A 9,165-nucleotide genomic window follows, 5' to 3' on the forward strand; every position below is an offset into this window, starting at 1 on the left:
GATATCTTACATCAAGAATTCCATCAACCCCTTTGTCCTCTCGCGATTACCCCCTCCCAGAACCCATTTCCCCACCTTTTATGCAATTCTGTACTATTGGAAATGAAACCTATAAATTTGTGAAGCTTCCTTTGTTCGGGGTCCCTTCACTTCAACTTGCTTGTGTGGACGGATCGCTATTGCAATAGCTTTATTATTTAATTAATAAAGTACCTTGCTTCGTACGTCCTGGTTTGGCCTCTGTTATTTGGTAGGCAGGAGACGCTCAAACTTCGTCTGCCTGCCAGGATACCTGGACTCTTCCTGGGTCAAGGATCCACTTAATTCTAGGACCGTGTAGCTCTGCAAATTTTTACAACAGTTTGGCGACCACTTCGGGGACCCAGTTTTGCCTTGAGCTCCGGGTTCACTGAGGAAGGGGAGCCCAGCGCGCCCTTGCCTCTTTTGCAGGGGGGTAAACCAACCTCAGGACCCGAGGCGCTTGGTAGTAATTGAGAGTCCAAGCGGGACCCCCAGGACGAAGCAACGTTTAAAGGGACAAGGCTGTTTTTTCTTCAGGAACCAGTGGGAAGCTGGAGACAACGGGATTCGACTGAAAGGATCGGTCGTGAGTATTAAAAGGGGACACGCGGTGGGCTGATTACTGCAGCAACTAAAATTCTAAAACTTCACTCTTCACTGTTCTCTCCTTTTCTGTTTCTTATCTTGGGCTCTAGTTGCAGCTAAGCTGTAAAGGCATAAGGGATAAAGAAGAATTAGAGCCTTTGGGATCCGTCCTTTCGTTAAACGAAATACCCAGAAGGACGGACCCAGCTCGCTCCTGCCAATCTGCGCAGGAGTTCTGAGCAATCTACCCAACCTTTTTTCCGTATTCCTCTGCTCTTAATCTTCGGGTGAAGCCGCCCCTAGACACCCCCGATCCCCACCGGGAAGTGACGGGGTTGTTCTAGATCGCAAGGTCACCCGTTCTTTTCAAAAAACCTTCCTTCCAAGGCTAACCACCCGGCATTGCGTGGGCAAGCGTCCAGGGCAGGTAGTCTTTCTATTAGATTGTAAGAGGCAGGAAAGTTGCTGCAGGACCCTAGGCAATTGATGACCAGAAGGGGGTCCTTAGGTATCTAGCTGCACCAGGCCGCCTAGTAGTTAGTGCACGCGAACGGCAGGCAGGAACACCACAAGGACGTGGGGGTGAGTCATAGACTCGGGAAGTTAAGAGTGTCCAGGAACAGGGTCGGGGACCCAGAACTGCAGTATAAAGAGCCAGAATAAACATGGGTGCGCATAATTCAAAGGAATTCCTGTCCCAGACTCCCAGCCGTGGCAAAGCTCAATGGAAGCTTCGCCAAAGTGGGGACTCTGAGGATGAAAGCCCATTACAATTCATATTCGAACATTGGCATGAATTACCTGGGGTGGAAAAACTTGACAAAAATCGGCTAAAAAGACTCTGTCAGAAAGACTGGATCCGCGTCACTGCGGACCATCCAGAGGGGGAAAAATGGATCCCGAGAGGTTCCCTTAATGCCCAGCGAATCTCTGCACTAAGAATAACACTGGAAGACCAATACCCCTTGCAAATTCGATATCTCAACTTATTTGAAAAGGCAAAAATCCTTCTTAAAGGGACTGAAGGTCCAACAGCCCCACAAATGCCAGTAATAACGGAAAGGAGTTCAAGACCCCCACCGTACCAGGAAACAATTATAGAAGAGCCGGTAGACCAGCTCTGCAGCCCTGCCGAAGCCCCGGCACCATCTCCTTCTAACGCAAACAGACAACGGGAGGCTGAGGTCCAAGACTCCCGGAGTGCAGTGGAGGGCGGATCTGTAACTCCTGCCATGCCTAGTCTAAGTCCAGCACCTCAGGGCAACCTCGAAGCCCGAATTCCTGCTGAAGTACCCCCCCAGCTAAGTCCTGTTGCTAGCAGAACTCGTAGTCGTGACCCAGAAACCAATTTAGTGGAGCAACTAGTGACAGTTTTATCGGAATTAAAGGGATCGTCCACAAAGGAAAGAGACCCCATAGAAAAGGAACCAGAGGCTACCGAGAAAACCCAGGGACAATATCCCTTAAGGTCAGTCCCAGTTTCAGATGGGACGAACTTCGTCTATTCCCATGTTCCCTTTTTAACCTCAGACCTACTGAATTGGGCTCAGCAGATGTCGACCTTAAAAGACAATCCTGACATGTGCTATCGTAAAATTGCCATTATTTTTTCTACTCATAATCCCTCCTGGGCAGACGTACACATGCTCCTGAATGGTCTTTTTAATGAGCCCGAACGGGAGGAGATTTTAGAGAAAGCAACAGAAGCCCTAAAATTACCTGATGTCCAACTCAATAAACCTGCAGGGATCGAGCCTCTAACTGCAGCCCAACTTAGAACCGAACCAGAATGGGACTATAACACCACGCCTGGGATTTGGTATCTGAAGGCGTTTCGAAAAGCCATCTTACATGGGATAAGGCTCGCGGGAAAAAAATCTACAAATTGGACTAAGATCAGGGAGGTAACCCAAGAACCTGATGAAACTCCCACCGCCTTCTATACCAGGCTAATAACCGCCTTTCGAACATGGGGGGGGATCGATCCTGATACCCCAGACAACCAAGTAGTGGTGAAAAGCTTCTTTAAAGACCAAGCTTGTCCAGACATCAGAAAATTCCTCTCCCTCCAAGTAGCCTATGAAGGGAAACCCATGAGTGAGATCCTCGGGCTTGCGAAAACCATTTATGATGGAAGGGATGAGAAAAAGAAAAAGGAGGCAAGGAAGGAAAAGGAGGACGATGCTAGAGTCCTCGCCTTGGCTTTGAGTGCAGCCAGTACCGCATATAACCCCCAACCTAGTTACCCCTTCAGAAATTCAAAGGCTCCCACACAACCTAGAGGGATGAACGCACATGCAAATCGACAAGCCTCTCCTTACCAAAGGGCTAACAATGTCCAGCATCGAGAGACCACCTCTCAATGCTTTTTCTGCAATCAAATAGGGCATTTCAAGCGAAATTGTCCATTATTCTTAAATACCGTGGCACCAAAACCAGCTCTAGGGATGGGATCCAATGCAGCACAAAACCCTAACCCGATAGCGCCAAACCCTTTCCAGAATCAGCGCCCATTCCAACTACCGCTGGAATTTAACCAGGAGCAAATGCAACCCACTCTTAATTCAGAGACTAACCAATGACAATTAAACGGGGATCCTTCAAACCTTGCCCTGGTATGCCCGACAATTGCCTTATCAGCCCATGACCCCATATGCACAATCACCATAGATGGCCATGAGTATCAGTGTTTACTAGATACAGGGGCAACTTTCTCAACTTTAAACGACAGTCATCTGAGGTCCAGTCAGCAAAAACAACGTATAATGGGCATTGATGGGATCCCCAGGACATGCGCTCTTTCAGAGCCAGCGAAAGTAACGATAGGGCCCCTGACTGCTGAGCACTCATTTCTACTGACCCCGAGCCCTGTCAACCTACTAGGGCGAGACCTACTATGTAAATTACAGGCAACTATAACTTGCAGCACTGAGGGTATCTACCTCCACATGCCAGAAGAGGCGGCAGTCTCCTTTCAAGGCATTTTAAAGGAAGAAAACCTGACTGATTTAGAAATACCAACCCCTCTGATTGACAAGGTACCAGTTCACCTATGGGGAAATACTAATACCTCTGTGGGACTCTTAAAATCGGCAGATCCCGTTGTTATTAAATACCGCACCGATGTCCCATACCCCTCCATCAAACAGTACCCCTTGCCGCAGGAGGCAATAGAAGGATTGAGACCAATGATACAGGATTTTATGGATCAAGGCATCCTTGTTCCCTGCGTCAGCCCATGCAATAGTCCACTCCTGCCGGTACGCAAGCCATCACCCCCGGGTGCCCCAGTTAAATACAGGCTTGTCCAAGACCTCAGAATTATCAACAACTTTGTGATACCCCGCCACGCCATCACCGCCAACCCTAATACAATTTTGACCGGAATCCCACCAGATAGTACATATTTCAGTGTCATTGATTTATGCTCCGCCTTCTTTTCCATAAGAGTGCATGAGAAAAGCCAATTTCTGTTCGCCTTTACGTGGGAAAAAGGACAGCTGACTTGGACTAGACTCCCACAGGGATATGTAGAGAGCCCAACAATTTTTGCTTGTGCATTGCATAGGGACCTACAAGACCTCTCCTTTCCTGCTGGCTCCTCCCTTTTAATATATGTAGATGACTTGATAATTTGCTCCACCTCCGCAACTAATTGCCACATGGACACCGTCCATCTACTAACCGCCCTTGCCGACAAGGGCCACAAGGTCTCACCAAAAAAACTACAATATTGCCAAACTGAAGTAAAATACTTGGGCCACATAATTGGCCACGGAACAAGAGCTTTGACAACTGAAAGAGTAGATGCTATAGCTAAGGTTCCCCTGCCAAAGACCAAGAAACAGCTCCGCGGGTTTCTAGGAATGAGCGGATTTTGCAGGTCATGGATCCCAGGGTATGGAGAATTAACCAAACCCCTTGTAAAGATGACTAATAAGGACGAACCAGAACCCCTTGAATGGTCCAAAGAAAGCCTACAAAATTTTGAAACTATCAAAAGGGAACTGAGGTCCGCTCCAGCCTTAGGATTGCCAGACTACCGTCTCCCCTTTTCGCTGTTCGTGCATGAACAGAAAGGGGTAGCCTCCGGAGTTCTGACACAAACCTTCAGAGGCCAGGAACGTCCTGTCGCCTACTACAGTATTCAATTAGACCCGGTAGCTAAGGGGACTGTAGGTTGCCTCAGGGCGATTGCTGCCGCTGCGGAATTAGTGGACAGAGCCCTAGAAATCGTTCAAAATCAAGAACTAATCCTAAATGTACCACATGCTGTAGCCACCTTGTTAAACTTACGAAACTGTCAACATTTTAGTAACGAACGACTAAATCAGTACGAAGCTGCCCTGCTCACACCATCCAACGTGCGCATTAAAAGAGTCAATACCCTAAATCCAGCCACCCTACTGCCTCTGCCCGACGACGGGACCCCCCATCACGATTGCACCTTAGCAGTCCGCTTGGCCGAAAGGCCACGGGAAGATTTAGACCACCTTCCCTTGGAAAACCCAGATATCTCAATCTTTACAGATGGAAGTTCCAAGGTCGTGGCTGGAACAAGACAAACTGGGTACGCTGTGGTAACACACGACACCATCCTAGAAGCTGCACCTATAAACCCGCGCTACAGTGCGCAGGCAGCTGAGCTTATTGCCCTTATCAGAGCTTGCGAATTGAGTGAAGGCAAGCGCGTAAATATCTATACTGATTCCAAATATTGTTTCGGACTGGTACACGCTACGGGTACCCTCTGGAAACAGAGGGGATTCCTAACAGCTGCAGGAACACAAATCTCTCACGCACCGCTAGTGAAAAGACTAATGGACTCCATACATTTCCCGAAGGCCATCTCAGTAATACACTGCAAAGCACACACAAATGGCACGGACTTTGTCTCCTTAGGGAATAGTATTGCGGACGCCGCTGCCCAGAAGGCAGCGGCCATGAGAGGGGAAATGTATGAAAATGAATTTCAAGCCATCTTAGTTCCAGCCGATGTAGACTTCAATCGAATGTATCGCACCGCTAGTGTAGAAGAAATAAGCTCATGGCAACAACTGGGGGCACACCAAAGGGACAATGCGTGGGTTTTGCCGGACGGACGTCTAGCAATGCCTAAAGCCTGGGTACCCCGCCACCTCCGGGTTTTACACAATTTCACACACTGGGGAGCAAACCGCCTAGCAGACAGCATCCTTAGGCATTGGTATGCCCCAGGTGCACACCAATTTGCGAAGGCAGTATCCAAAAATTGCACCATCTGCGCCGGATTCAACCCAAAACAAGAACCACGCAAACCACCAGGGTCTAGACCTTGGGCATATATACCCTTTGAAAGCCTACAACTAGATTTTGCAGAACTCCCGAACTGTATGGGGTTTAAACAATTACTTGTCATAACAGACCGACTTTCAGGTTGGCCAGAAGCTTTTCCATGCAAACGAGCAAATGCTCAAACCGTTGCCAAAATCCTCATGCAGGAAATAATTCCCAGATACGGAGTTCCACGTCGATTAGACTCTGACCGTGGGACACATTTCGCTGCAGAGGTAGTTCAGTCTGTCACCAAGGCATTTGGAATTAAATGGGAACTCCACACCCCGTACCATCCGGCCTCTTCAGGTCAGACGGAGCGGATGAATGGACTTATAAAAACCCAATTGGGAAAAATCTGTAAGGCTACCGGGCTAAAATGGATAAATGCTCTTCCGTTAGTCCTACATAATATTCGTAGCCAGCCGAGAGGACTCTTGAAACTATCTCCCTATGAACTCCTGTTCGCCAGACCCTCCCCGACTCATACCACCCAACTCCCCGTCTCTGAGCTAGAGACTGGGGAAAACGAACTGACTGTATATGTTACACAATTACAACGACAACTAAAGAAACTACACCATTATGCAGCGACCTGTCAGAATGTTCCCCTTGATGTCGATGCTCACTCCTTCACGCCTGGACAGTGGATTTGGGTTAAAACTTACAGGCGAGCCACCTTACAACCCCAGTGGGAAGGACCCTACCAGATTCTCCTGACGACCCCAACTGCAATCAAGGTCTCTGAACGTTCTGCCTGGATTCATCACACCTTCTGTAAGTCCGCACCAAACCCCAACGACCTGGGTGACGTTGCAAGGACCTCCCCATCTTCCATCAACTCCACCGAAGACACCGTCCCACTCGACAATCCCGCGCCAGCCATCGAATCCCCCCAAGACCCTCCCGAGGAACCCACCTCGATCCCAATAACAGCCAAGGAAGGTGACCAAGGAGACCTGGAGAAGTGGATGTCAAAGATCCTTGTAGTACCTGAACCAGACGACCCAGATCATCCACCCATACGAATGCAGTTCCGGAAACAGAAATGCCACGACACCGGGAGCGGGACCTGAAACCCCAGTTTTTGTTTTACCTTCCCTTTCTCATACCACCTTCCCAAAACCCAACCCAGTTTTCCCACCCTCCTCCCTTATCTTTCTCAAACCCAAAAACCACCACCCCCTTCCTTCCCTAACTGTATCGTGTCTGTCGAGTTCTTTCTTTATTTTTATACAGATTTTCGCCTCTGCCAACCCGTGAGATGGACCGGACCCTGCTCCTGGGATACTGTCTCGCCTTCATCACCTACGTCGCAGCCCAGCAGCTCAATTGTGGAGAAAATCCTTCTGAGTTCTTCTTCCTGGATCATCGGACCGTCGACTCCTCTGACCCTACTTCCTTGAACAACCTTGGAGACTTCAAATTCTGCCTTCCCGGAACTAAGAGGTGGCTACCACATGCCTTTCGACCCCAACTGCGAGGCACCCAAACCTGGGAATTACTTATAAGGTCTGCCTCCTTCTCTATATTGGGACGTGCTTTCTTTACCCTTGACCATTCCTGGAACCGGTTAACTTGCCACAATGGAACTTCTCATCAGACCCAATGGGGCACCACTATTAAGACTTTTGACCCCGCAGAACAAGGACAAGGACTTTGGGGGGAATACACGGACTCTATGCATTATGACTTTTGGACTTATGGATTCATGTGTACCAATCCATCCACTGCTACGACCATTCAAGGTATCTGCGTTCGAAAATTTTGTTGTATATGGGACATAGGGACGGCATCAACCTGGGAAGGAAATAGGTATGTCGAGGGATGGTTACACTCAGTTGGAGGTGGGGCTAGTACGGAATGGGACCATGTAGGACCCCAGAGATGCGGGGGAGTCTCAACTGACCTACACTTACTCCACCGACAGGACCCTTTACAGCCCCTCGGCACTGCCCCTAGAAACGTCAACCTTACAGGACTTCCCTTGCCCCCGCGCATTTCCGATATCTCTGCATGGCAAAGTAATACGTACGTCCAGCTCCTTCAGCGGGCCGCCCATGCCACGAATTTAACTGACTGCTGGATCTGCACCCATATCCCATCCCACATAGAGCAGGGAGTGCCTTTCGTTGCAAACCCCCTCACCCTCCAACAGTATAAGAGTACCTACCTCCTGAACCGGAACCTTACTTTCTTAAAGCCCACTTCACAGTATATATACCTGAGTGGTGAGTCCCAAGGACCCATTTGTAGAGAATTTACAGGAACTGGAAGCCATGTGGGTTCTAGCAAATGCCCCGTTACGATCTTAATAAACCCCGGAGAGGACCTCACCTTAGTCAGGAATCACACGCATTCCCGTTCTTACCCTGATCTCAAGTCTGCCCTGACAGCCGTCTTGTTCCCGTTCATTCAAGAATCACCCATTGACGGTCTCATAGAAGCCTTTAGCACCGGACGAATTGGGAAACCCCTCAGCGGGCTATTCTGGCTCTGTTCCTCCCGAGGTTATACGTGGGTCAGTATTCACATGAGAGGATCCTGCTTCCTCGGCCACATACACCCAGGGTTCCGGGTAACCCAGGACTTACCTACCGGCCGCTTGAGAAACAGGAGGTCCCCGACTACCCCGTTAAAACCTAAGGCAAAGGCAGAGACCTGGCTCCGCGCAGTGTTCCCAGCCTATGGGGCTTTCTCGAACCATATGGACATCTTAAAACTAACGGATATTTTGTTGCGGTTCATCAATGAATCTGAGGCCGCCACGCTAGCAGTGTTAACAGAACTCACTCAGGTCCGATCCCTCTCTATTCAGAACCGCTTGGCTCTTGATCTCCTCCTGTCAGCGCAGGGCGGGACCTGTAAGCTCATCGGGGCGGAGTGCTGTATGTATGTATCCGATCAGACCCTGAATATAACAGCACACCTCCGAGCCATCGATTCCCTAACAAAAGATCTCCACGAGGTGCAGAATGAAGGGGTCTCAGACTGGGATATCTGGTCGTGGCTTCCCAATGCCTCCTGGCTCAGGGAAATCGTGAAAGGCACCCTTTTTCTAGCTCTATCTTTGATCCTCCTCCTTACCTCCCTTTGCTGTTGCCTCCAATGTTTCCCGGCTATGTTAACTCCCCGCAGACAAAAGCCCTCCCCAACCTCCTTTCAAGCTCCGTTATGTCCTTCCCCTGAGTTCCCCGAGATAGTACCGATGTTCCACCTTGGGAGTGGGGAGTACATTACCCCGGT

This window comes from Zootoca vivipara, chromosome 13 (assembly GCF_963506605.1).
Source record: "Zootoca vivipara chromosome 13, rZooViv1.1, whole genome shotgun sequence".
Lineage (NCBI taxonomy): Eukaryota > Metazoa > Chordata > Lepidosauria > Squamata > Lacertidae > Zootoca > Zootoca vivipara.